Source organism: Gorilla gorilla, chromosome 9 (assembly GCF_029281585.2).
Source record: "Gorilla gorilla gorilla isolate KB3781 chromosome 9, NHGRI_mGorGor1-v2.1_pri, whole genome shotgun sequence".
Classification (NCBI taxonomy): Eukaryota; Metazoa; Chordata; class Mammalia; order Primates; family Hominidae; genus Gorilla; species Gorilla gorilla.
The window spans coordinates 66578858-66587759 of NC_073233.2; the positions used below are offsets into that span (position 1 = coordinate 66578858).

The window sequence follows — 8902 nt, forward strand, 5'->3', positions numbered from 1 at the left end:
AACCTGCTGTGCCTTTCTAGAGTCCTTGGAATGAAGAAGAGAAAGTAGGTTAGAAGGGATGATTTCCTCCTTCCTTCCTCACCCTGAAGGAGCTCCCATTTTTAAAGGAAAAAATTGGGGACAGTCCAAAAGAAACTCTTATAAATCAAGCCTTGCCATGCCACCACGAGAAGGGTAACCTGCGTGCCCAGGGGTGAAATTTTTATATTTTTGTAATGATGTCCAACGTCACCCCTGTGGATAACAAAAATATTTAAAAACCTATAAGGGTGCCAACCTTTTAGAACTGTGTGTCTTCACAAGGACCTACCAAGGCCTAGAGATCACAGCACCCCACTAGCAGCCATCTCCAAAGGCTCCCACCTGCCCCAACCAACACACACACGCACGCGTGCACACACACACAAACGCACACACACACACATCTTCCTGCTATCCTTTGGCCCTAGATCTCACCTAACTTTATTCTAAATCTTGACCTCCCTGTGCCCCCAAACTCATGTGTTATAGGGCCTTGGTAATCCCTTTGTAAGCATATTCCCTGACTTCATAAAAACTATTTATGAAACATATATCTAAGGTAAAACTTTTCATTTCAGGCTAGATCAGCACTCTTCTTATTACAATTACAAAAACTTTTTAGTTGCTTGGAAAATATATTGAAAAGGAATTATTATTCTTGTATAGCCATAGATTATCCCTGGAAAAGCATTGATTGTCTAGAAAATGAGTGAAAATTGTGTCCCCATATACATTTTTTTCTTTTGAAAAGGATATCCTGTATATATTCAAGAGACACTGCTTTTTAAAAGGGGAAATTGCCTCCACTATGGAGTCTTATTAATTCACTTATCCATCAAGTTCTCTTATTAACTTAATTATCCATCATATTCCCTTAGTAATTTTTATTCAATCACTAGTATTTGTTTCTAATGCTCATAATTGAACACAAATTTCTTTACTATTATATAAAATAAAGTGCCAGTTATTCTCCATTTTCTCCTGTACCCCAATAAGACATCTTCCAATAGATTCATTTCCCTGTTCTGCTGCCTCCTCACATCCAGATGAGTGTGCTAAGTGAGACAAATGCTTTTATTCTTCTACCATTCATCCCCCTGAGATCAGTCTCTGGGTGTTTTAGTTCCAGATGGTCAGAATTTCCCTTGCAGTGTGTCTCTTCTATTTAAAGAACCCTTCTTTAAAGCTTTTATTACACTTCCCGGAGAGCCTAACATTGTCCATTTAGAGTTAACTTTCTACATAAAATTGGCCAGATTGTTTTTAACTCACTATTGTTTCCTCTTTTTTTTTTTTATCTGCTCTTATCTGAGATCTCTGTTCCTATTTGATTAGTTAAAATTCTTTCTCTAGGCCGGGTGCAGTGACTGAAGCCTGTAATCCCAGCACTTTCGGAGACCGAGGCGGGCAGATCACGAAGGTCAGGAGATCGAGACCATCCTGGCTAACACTGGGAAACCCCGTCTCTACTAAAAATACAAAAAATTAGCCGGGCATTGTGGGATGCCTGTAGTCCAAGCTACTCCGGAGGCTCAGGCAGGAGAATGGCGTGAACCTGGGAGGTGGAGCTTGCAGTGAGCCGAGATCGCGCCACTGCACTTCAACCTGGGCGACAGTGCGAGACTCCATCTTAAAAAAAAAAAATAAAATTCTTTCTCCAATATTTCCTGGATGTAAATATGCTACTGATATAATATCTGAAGACTCTCAAAACCACAAATATATTTATTTGACCCTCAGAAGAATATAATTTCTGCAGCCTTATAAATACACAAATATTTTTGTTTTACACTCAGGGGACTGATGCCCTATGAATCCACATTTTAGGATGACCAAATTAAATTTTTTCCATTTTATACATAAGGAAACTGAGGTGCAAAGAAAGAAGGTAACCTTGAACCTTCATTCAAGGTCACAAAGCTAATAAGAAGTAGATGACTAGCGATGAGGGCTTCAGGTTGAGATTAACAACCAACATCACAGGATATAATAGGGTTCAACCCAACTTCAAGTTCATAAAATGAATGGACATTCCATGATCTTCCCTCCACTCCCACCCCCACCTCAGGGGATTTCAGGATGTACAGGGCAAAGCTGTCTCCTTCCACCCCCAACCGTTTCTCAGTCAGTGTGGGGTGTTAAGAACTCCTCACTGCCCCTCTTGAAGCTTACATTCTGGAGCAGGGAGGCAGAAACTAAACCAAAAATTTAAAAAACAAAAACAGTAAACATATTTCCTATAAACTCAGGTGTAGTATATGAAAAACAACACATGATTTGACGACAGAAGATGATGGAGGGAGAAAGAACAACAAATAAATAGGAAAAGAGGCCTCAGATATGAGCAGACAAAAAGGAGAGGAAACAGGAAGGGGTTAGGACGGGCCTCCACAAAAGACTGGCATTTGACAGACAGCTGCAGAAAGAAGGAATAGAGAGCCAAGCACATACCAGCGGGGTAGGGTTGCAGTCTGAGAAAGCACTCCAGGAATCACCCAAGATAGTCCACTAGGGTGAACAAAGGACATACTTGAACCAGCATTTAGATTCATCTTCATCTAAAAAATAAGAAATTAAGTGTGCCTGATATTTATTTAATATGTTAATTACAACAGAATATATATATATACACACACATACATATATAGTTGATGCTCAATTTGTTAAAAATTTGGTATGTAAAATTAAAGCTCAGAGATTACTCTTGCGTACGGCAATAAGCTCCTGAAAGGCAAGGATAGATTTCACCCCTCTCTGTATTTTCAGAATCCATCGAATTATGTGGAACAAAATAGCTATCAGTAGTATTTTGGGGGGTGGGGGAAGATCGAAACCATGCGGAGCACCGGAATTCTGTGTAAATCATTTAAAAAAATCTCCTCTGCTTTACAGCAGAGTCCCTTTTCTTTTGTATTTTTAGTAGCAACTAGCCCCATGCCTTGTAGATGACCCCTAAGAAATGAATGGGTGAATGAATGCGTGGACAGCGGGATGGATCAGTGAGTGAGGAGCAGTGATTCGCAGGACCTGCATGCATTGAAATCCTGACAAAGCAGCCTCTGCAAAATAAGAGACCTTAGGCTTTGGTGTCTGACAGAAGTTAAAATTATTCAAGGGCTGTCCTTGGGCAACTTAGTTGAGGTTTCCTAATCTATGAAACAGAAAATGATTAAATAGAAAGACGATTGCGAAAAAACCTATGGAAGGTGCGAAAGCAGGATGCCTGGCATTGAGAGACGCTTCACACCTGTTATCTCTCCCCCTATTCTCTTTTCACTCCTACTCCCGCCCGGCAGCTCCCCGCTGTCAGCACCAGAAATACCCGCTAAGAATACGAAAAGCAACGCTGGCCTTACACCGTGACGCTTTTAAAAACTCTAAAAACCCAGCGTGACGGGGGGTAGGTTTGCCTAAAGACAGGTGAGGCAGCCTTAGTTAACTGAGAAGGTTAATTGACAAAGAGGGTTGAGCCACTATGAGCCGAAGCAACCTTGGACTAACAGGTGTATCTTCAGCCAACACATGTCCCAGCATCTCCCACGCCCATCCCTCCATTTAGCACCCAAAATGCAGCCTCCTAAGAGAATGGGAAGCTTGGGGGGGTGGTCAGCTTTGGCTTTCATGGAAGCTACCATTGGCTTTCATTGATGTCAACCCATTAAGGGAATCTTCGAGTCCGAGAACGGAAGCTACCATTGGTCTTAATGGATGTCAATCTTCACCTCCCGCTTTTCTTCCCTGCCTCTTTTCTCCTCCCTATTCCAGTAGGTTAGTTCTCTGGCGCCATCAGCTGGCAGCACACGGGAATATACCAAACGCGGAAACGCGCCTTCGCCTGCCCTGAGTACCTGCAAATCCAGGGCTGAGCGAGGTTTTTAAGCGCTTGGCTTGTGTACTCAGGGCGGTGCTAAAAGCGGGCTGCCTGCGCGGATCCTTTTCCCACAAGATGCAAGTAAAAAAGCACCGCTGACGCCCTGGGAGGGTCACAGAGAGACAGGCGGGGCGGTTGACCAGCTGAATGGACTCACTTCTAAGAAATGCAAATTACCGAGCCACAGTCCAACCAAAGGTATCAAAACAGGATCTCTACCGATGGAGCTCAGCGATATGTGTTTTGACCAGCTCACAATAAGATTTTCATGCATCATACATTTTGCTTGAGTTTCTCAGGTAGTTTTGCTGATGTCCGGATTTGTTAAAAGCTGCAGATTACTGGGCCTCACCCCAGACCTTTTGAACTTAAATATATTTGGGTTCCCAGAATCCCCATTAAAACAAACAAACAAACAAACAAACACCTATCCAAGTGATACGGTTGAACTTTAAAGTAAAGAGAATCACCAACTGGCAGATCTCTTTAATTTATACTTTGGGAATGGAGACTTCCCCCACCCCCACCAAGAGGGAAAGGAATTTGCTCAAGGTCTCCCTGCAAGATCCTAAGAAAACGTGAAGCTCTAAGGTTAAAATCCTACCTGACACCCTTTCCCTCCCCCCAACTAGTCCTGTGACCTCTAGCAAATTATCCTGTCCTAATCTGTGAAATGGGATCAACAGTCACACCTACCTCAACGGGTGACTGTGAATATCAAAAGAGACCAAAATGAGTCAACTACCAAGCACTGCCCCACTGGAGGTAGACATTGAACTAAATCTTGATCACTCTACCCCCCATTCATCTCCGAGTACCACTGTATGAGGATGGAGTGAAGTCACCCAGCCATATGTTGGTCCCAAACCATGTAAACCTCCACAAGCAGCTCAGTGAATATTTCTTTACTTGAAGAGAGAGAGAGGCTCCTTGGAGCCTCTGGAGTCGGGAGGTGGATGTTACCATCCCCATGAGTGCATTGTCTTCCTAAGTTAGGATGGACTACGGGGTCTATATGGGAAGTGTTAGCTGCCAGTACTTCAAGGCTGGCTCCTAAGCTGTTGCTGGAGGCTTAGAGACCCCGTTTCAGCTATCTATCAATAGGGGCAGGTTGTTAGCAGGAGTGAGTGAGGTGAGCCCACTATGAACCCACAGGAGGACAGGAAAAAAACCATCTCATCTAAGCTTTCACATACCCCATTGCAAGCTCCATTATGTGGTGCCCAGGCCCTTATGTCTAACACATCCCCAGAAGCCAATTCTCCTCAGCCCTTCCTGCCACTTCTGCCATTGTACATCCAGACAGCTCCACTCTTTTCTTCTGTCAAACTCCTACTCATCTCTCATCCATCAAGTCCAAATATAAATCTCATTTTCTGTGATATACTCCCAAGGTAGAGGCAGTGGTGCCTTCCTCTGTATTCCCAGAACATGTTGTTTGCAACTCTAAATACAGACATCAGCCTACTGTTAAGAGTTTAGAAGCATCTTTTAGGAGTTCATGAAGAAATCCCTTTCCATAAACACTGGCCTTACTCCCTAACTTCACCAGACCTGGCCTTAGTGCTTGATCCATTCCCACCTCACCCGACCATGTGAGGGCTTTTCTTCTTTATGGGTTTGACTATCACAAAATGACCCAACGACCAGTTACTTGGCCAAAAGTATTCTCATCACATTTATAATAAAATCCAGCCAACAAGATGCTTTGTGCCAAGGGAATGTTCTTTTTCAGTGCAAACACTCTGTCCTCAGGGATGCTGGACAACTTCCACAGCCCCGTGTAAGCATTAGCTGAAAGTGAGGCCTCCTTGGTGGCTCAACAGATTCCCTGAGCATCCCTACTCTGTCCTTGATATCAAACTGCAGTGGATTGCATCCAAGCTCTCAGACCATAGCTGCAAAAGGAAAATCAAAGCTAGAGCTCTACTCTGGACCTATAGCTCTAGGTAGTTAGTTTCTCTGTGAGGGTCAGTTTTATACTTAAGGAAGAAATGAAAGATTGGTACTAAAAATGACATCAGGTTACTTATTCCAATTGTGTGGTTCAGTTGTTACTCCAATGATGAGCAAATAAAGAGGAATTAGAAGCACAGCTATTCCTAGGCTCAAGGAGCAGGGAAGCTCTGGAATTGGTGTACAGCAGTGCTGCTTGGAGTGCCATTACAAAGGGACAAGAGTGGTTCAATGGGAGGTAAAATACAGGGCACCTAAGACACAGGGAATCTGGGAAACAAGGCAGGCTTTTGTATTTATCATTTGCCATGATCTCTCTCTGTGAACTTTCTTCTCCCTTTTAATTTTCCCTGTACTTTAATTATATTTCTCAGGCCTGGTGCAGTGGCTCATATCTGTAACCACAGCACATTGGAAGGCTGAGGCAAGCAGAGCACCTGAGGTCAGGAGTTCGACCCCAGACTTGCCAACACGGTGAAACTCCATCTGTATTAAAAATACAAAAAGTATCCGGGCGTGGTGACAGGCACTTGTAATACCAGCTGCTCAGGAGGCTGAGGCATGACAATCACTTAAACCCAGGAGGTGGAGCTTACAGTGAACTGAGATTGTAACACTGCACTCCAGCCTGGGCAATAGAACAAGACTCTGTCTCAAAAAATAAAATAAAATAAAATAATTCTCAGTTAATGGCCAACATTACCATCGTAAGTCCTAGTTTCCCTCTCTTTCTCCTTTCATATGTCTTTTATTTTGATCTATGCTCTTCTCTCCCAAGTTCAGCCTCTTGCCCCTTCTTAAGGCTCTCTGGGCATTCACCCGCATGTGTTCAGTGTCCACTTCTCTCCTTATTTTTCAGTTGGAGTGGATTAGTATCTCCAAGTCAACATATCAAAAGTAGAATTACTGACACACTCATCACTCCTGGCACACACAGCATCTCCTTCCTCAGACTTCCCCATATCACTTAATGCAGACTTTATCTTTCTAGTTGCTCAAGTCAAAAGCCCAAGAATCATCGTTGAGCTCTCTTTTTCTCTTATTTATGGAAAACCCCATTCACAAGCCAATTCCATGGGCTCGCCCTTCAAAATAAATGTGGAATTCAGCATTTTCTAACACCTCCACCATTACCGTCTGAGGCTGGGCTCCGACATCTTTGCAATCCTGGGATACACTCTTAGCCACCTTCTCCCTTCCACACCTCCTATTGTCCTCCTAGAGTTTGTCCCCCACACAGCTGCCAGAGAGATTTTTAAAAATATATCAGGTTATATTACTCCTTGCTACAAATCCTCCATTTGAAATAAATTTCATATTTATAACAAAATCCAGACTTCTTCATATGGCCGACCAGGTGCTTTATGCTAATGGAATGTGCAGATGCTCCTCCCTAAGGAGCACTCTTTTCCAGGGAAAATTCTCTATCTCCAGTGATGTCAGAAACTTTCGACAATACTATTCTCTACCACCTCTTGCTTTTCACAGCTTTTTTCCTCCAGATTCTACAATGAAAAGAAGATCAAGTCTCCTTGTGCAATGATTTACTCTCCGATGCATATTATTGCCAGTCATGTGCACTGCTTTCAGATGATTCAAGAATAACAGCGATTTGAGAAAGCTGTCTTTACGTTTTCTCTTCCCTTTTTCTGTTTGATATTATTTGTACAATTACACTTCTAAAGTTTGCTCTTTCCAAACACCACAAGACCCGTGTAATTTAAGCAGTGATTTCAGGAGTCTCTGTGTATTTTACATTAAGTTCAGAAACATGCTCATGATTCCACCAAAACTATCAACTTTTACATAAACATCTGTCCTTCTATGAGTTACAAAATAATTTTTACCATCATCTATTAATCCAACATCTTCTCCCCTTCTTTGACCAACTTCTCAAAAATAACACTCAATACTGAAGGCATCTCCTTCTATTCAGGTTCTTAGACAGTAAGACGTTCTGTTCTTAAACAGTAAGATGTTTTCTCAAGCCCCATGCAAAGCACTTACTTGATTATCACTTTGGAGATACCCAACTCTGGAGTCTTCATCCGAAGGGTAAAGTTCCACACCCAGTAATGCGCCTCCTGGGAAACAGGCCTAAATACTCTTCATCTGAGGGGTAAAGTTCCGCACCCAGTAATGCGCGTCCTGGGAAACAGGCCTAAGCAGTGCTGGCCCCTTCCTCGTCCAGGCTGGCATTGTCTGTGTTCGCCAGCCCCTCCACGAAGTTGGATCATTTGCGGAGCAGGCCAAGTCCCTCTAGACCTCACGCAGACGCGGGTGCAGCCTGCTCTGCGACTTGCAGTCAGCTGGAAGCTGGGCCTCTGCATCATCAGGGTGGAGCTCTCTCTGCTGCTGCCGCTGGATCCCGCCTGGATGCACGTCCCGCCACCGCCGCCGACCCATCAGCGGCAGAAGGGCAGCAATGGCCACACACCGAAGCACCTTGGCGGGCTATTCCCCTTGCAGCTCTCCTTAGCGCGCTGCTCCCACTCGCAATCAAAAGGCGGAAAAAGCGCGAAACCGCCAGGCATCTCCCATACCCACCCGGCTGCCGCGCAACCCCTCCTTGGCTTCCACTGGGAGACAGGGGACGCCGATGAGCAGGAAGAAGCAGGGCAGTGACTGCTTAGTTTATCCTGGTACGCGGGAACTGGCTGTGGACCGAGTGGTTCGGGGGAGGGGATCGCTGGGACCGGGATGGGTCATCTGGACAAATAGGGAGGGTGGGCGGGTGGGCGCGCAGTCCCCTCGGCCTGGCCGTCTGACCCGCCCGCGCGCGCGTGCGCCCAGGCGTTCACTCTCATCCGTTTTCCTCTCTTCAATCACTGTCTGGAGTGATGCGAATTAGCTTCCAAAGTGGATGAGAGGATGAATCATTTCCATCCAATGAGAGAAAACAGCCTCCAGAGACTCTTCGTCCATTGGCCAGCGAGAGTGTCAATTCCCAGGCTCCCTCCCGCGCGCCGGCCTGCTCTTCCAGGCGGGAAAAGTTCAGCTGAGACAGGCAAGAGAGAAGTCTTCCCAACACCTGCGAATCGGGAGCAGCGGGCA

At 44.7% G+C, this 8902-nt stretch overlaps 1 protein-coding gene across 4 annotated transcripts in view; it reads right to left on the bottom strand.

Annotated features, from left to right (window-relative positions):
* LOC101125629 (glycine N-acyltransferase-like protein 2) overlaps positions 1-8662 on the bottom strand; it is a 71775-nt gene extending 63113 nt beyond the window's left edge. For 3 of the 4 annotated variants that reach the window (XM_055356171.2, XM_004051230.5, XM_063711237.1), the window contains exon 1: positions 7856-8196. The gene's annotated coding sequence lies outside the window, so the exon portion shown is untranslated. Of the gene's footprint in view, positions 1-7855 lie in introns of all 4 variants that reach the window. The other variant, XM_055356168.2, reaches the window with a different exon arrangement.
* Between the last annotated feature and the right edge of the window lie 240 nt (positions 8663-8902).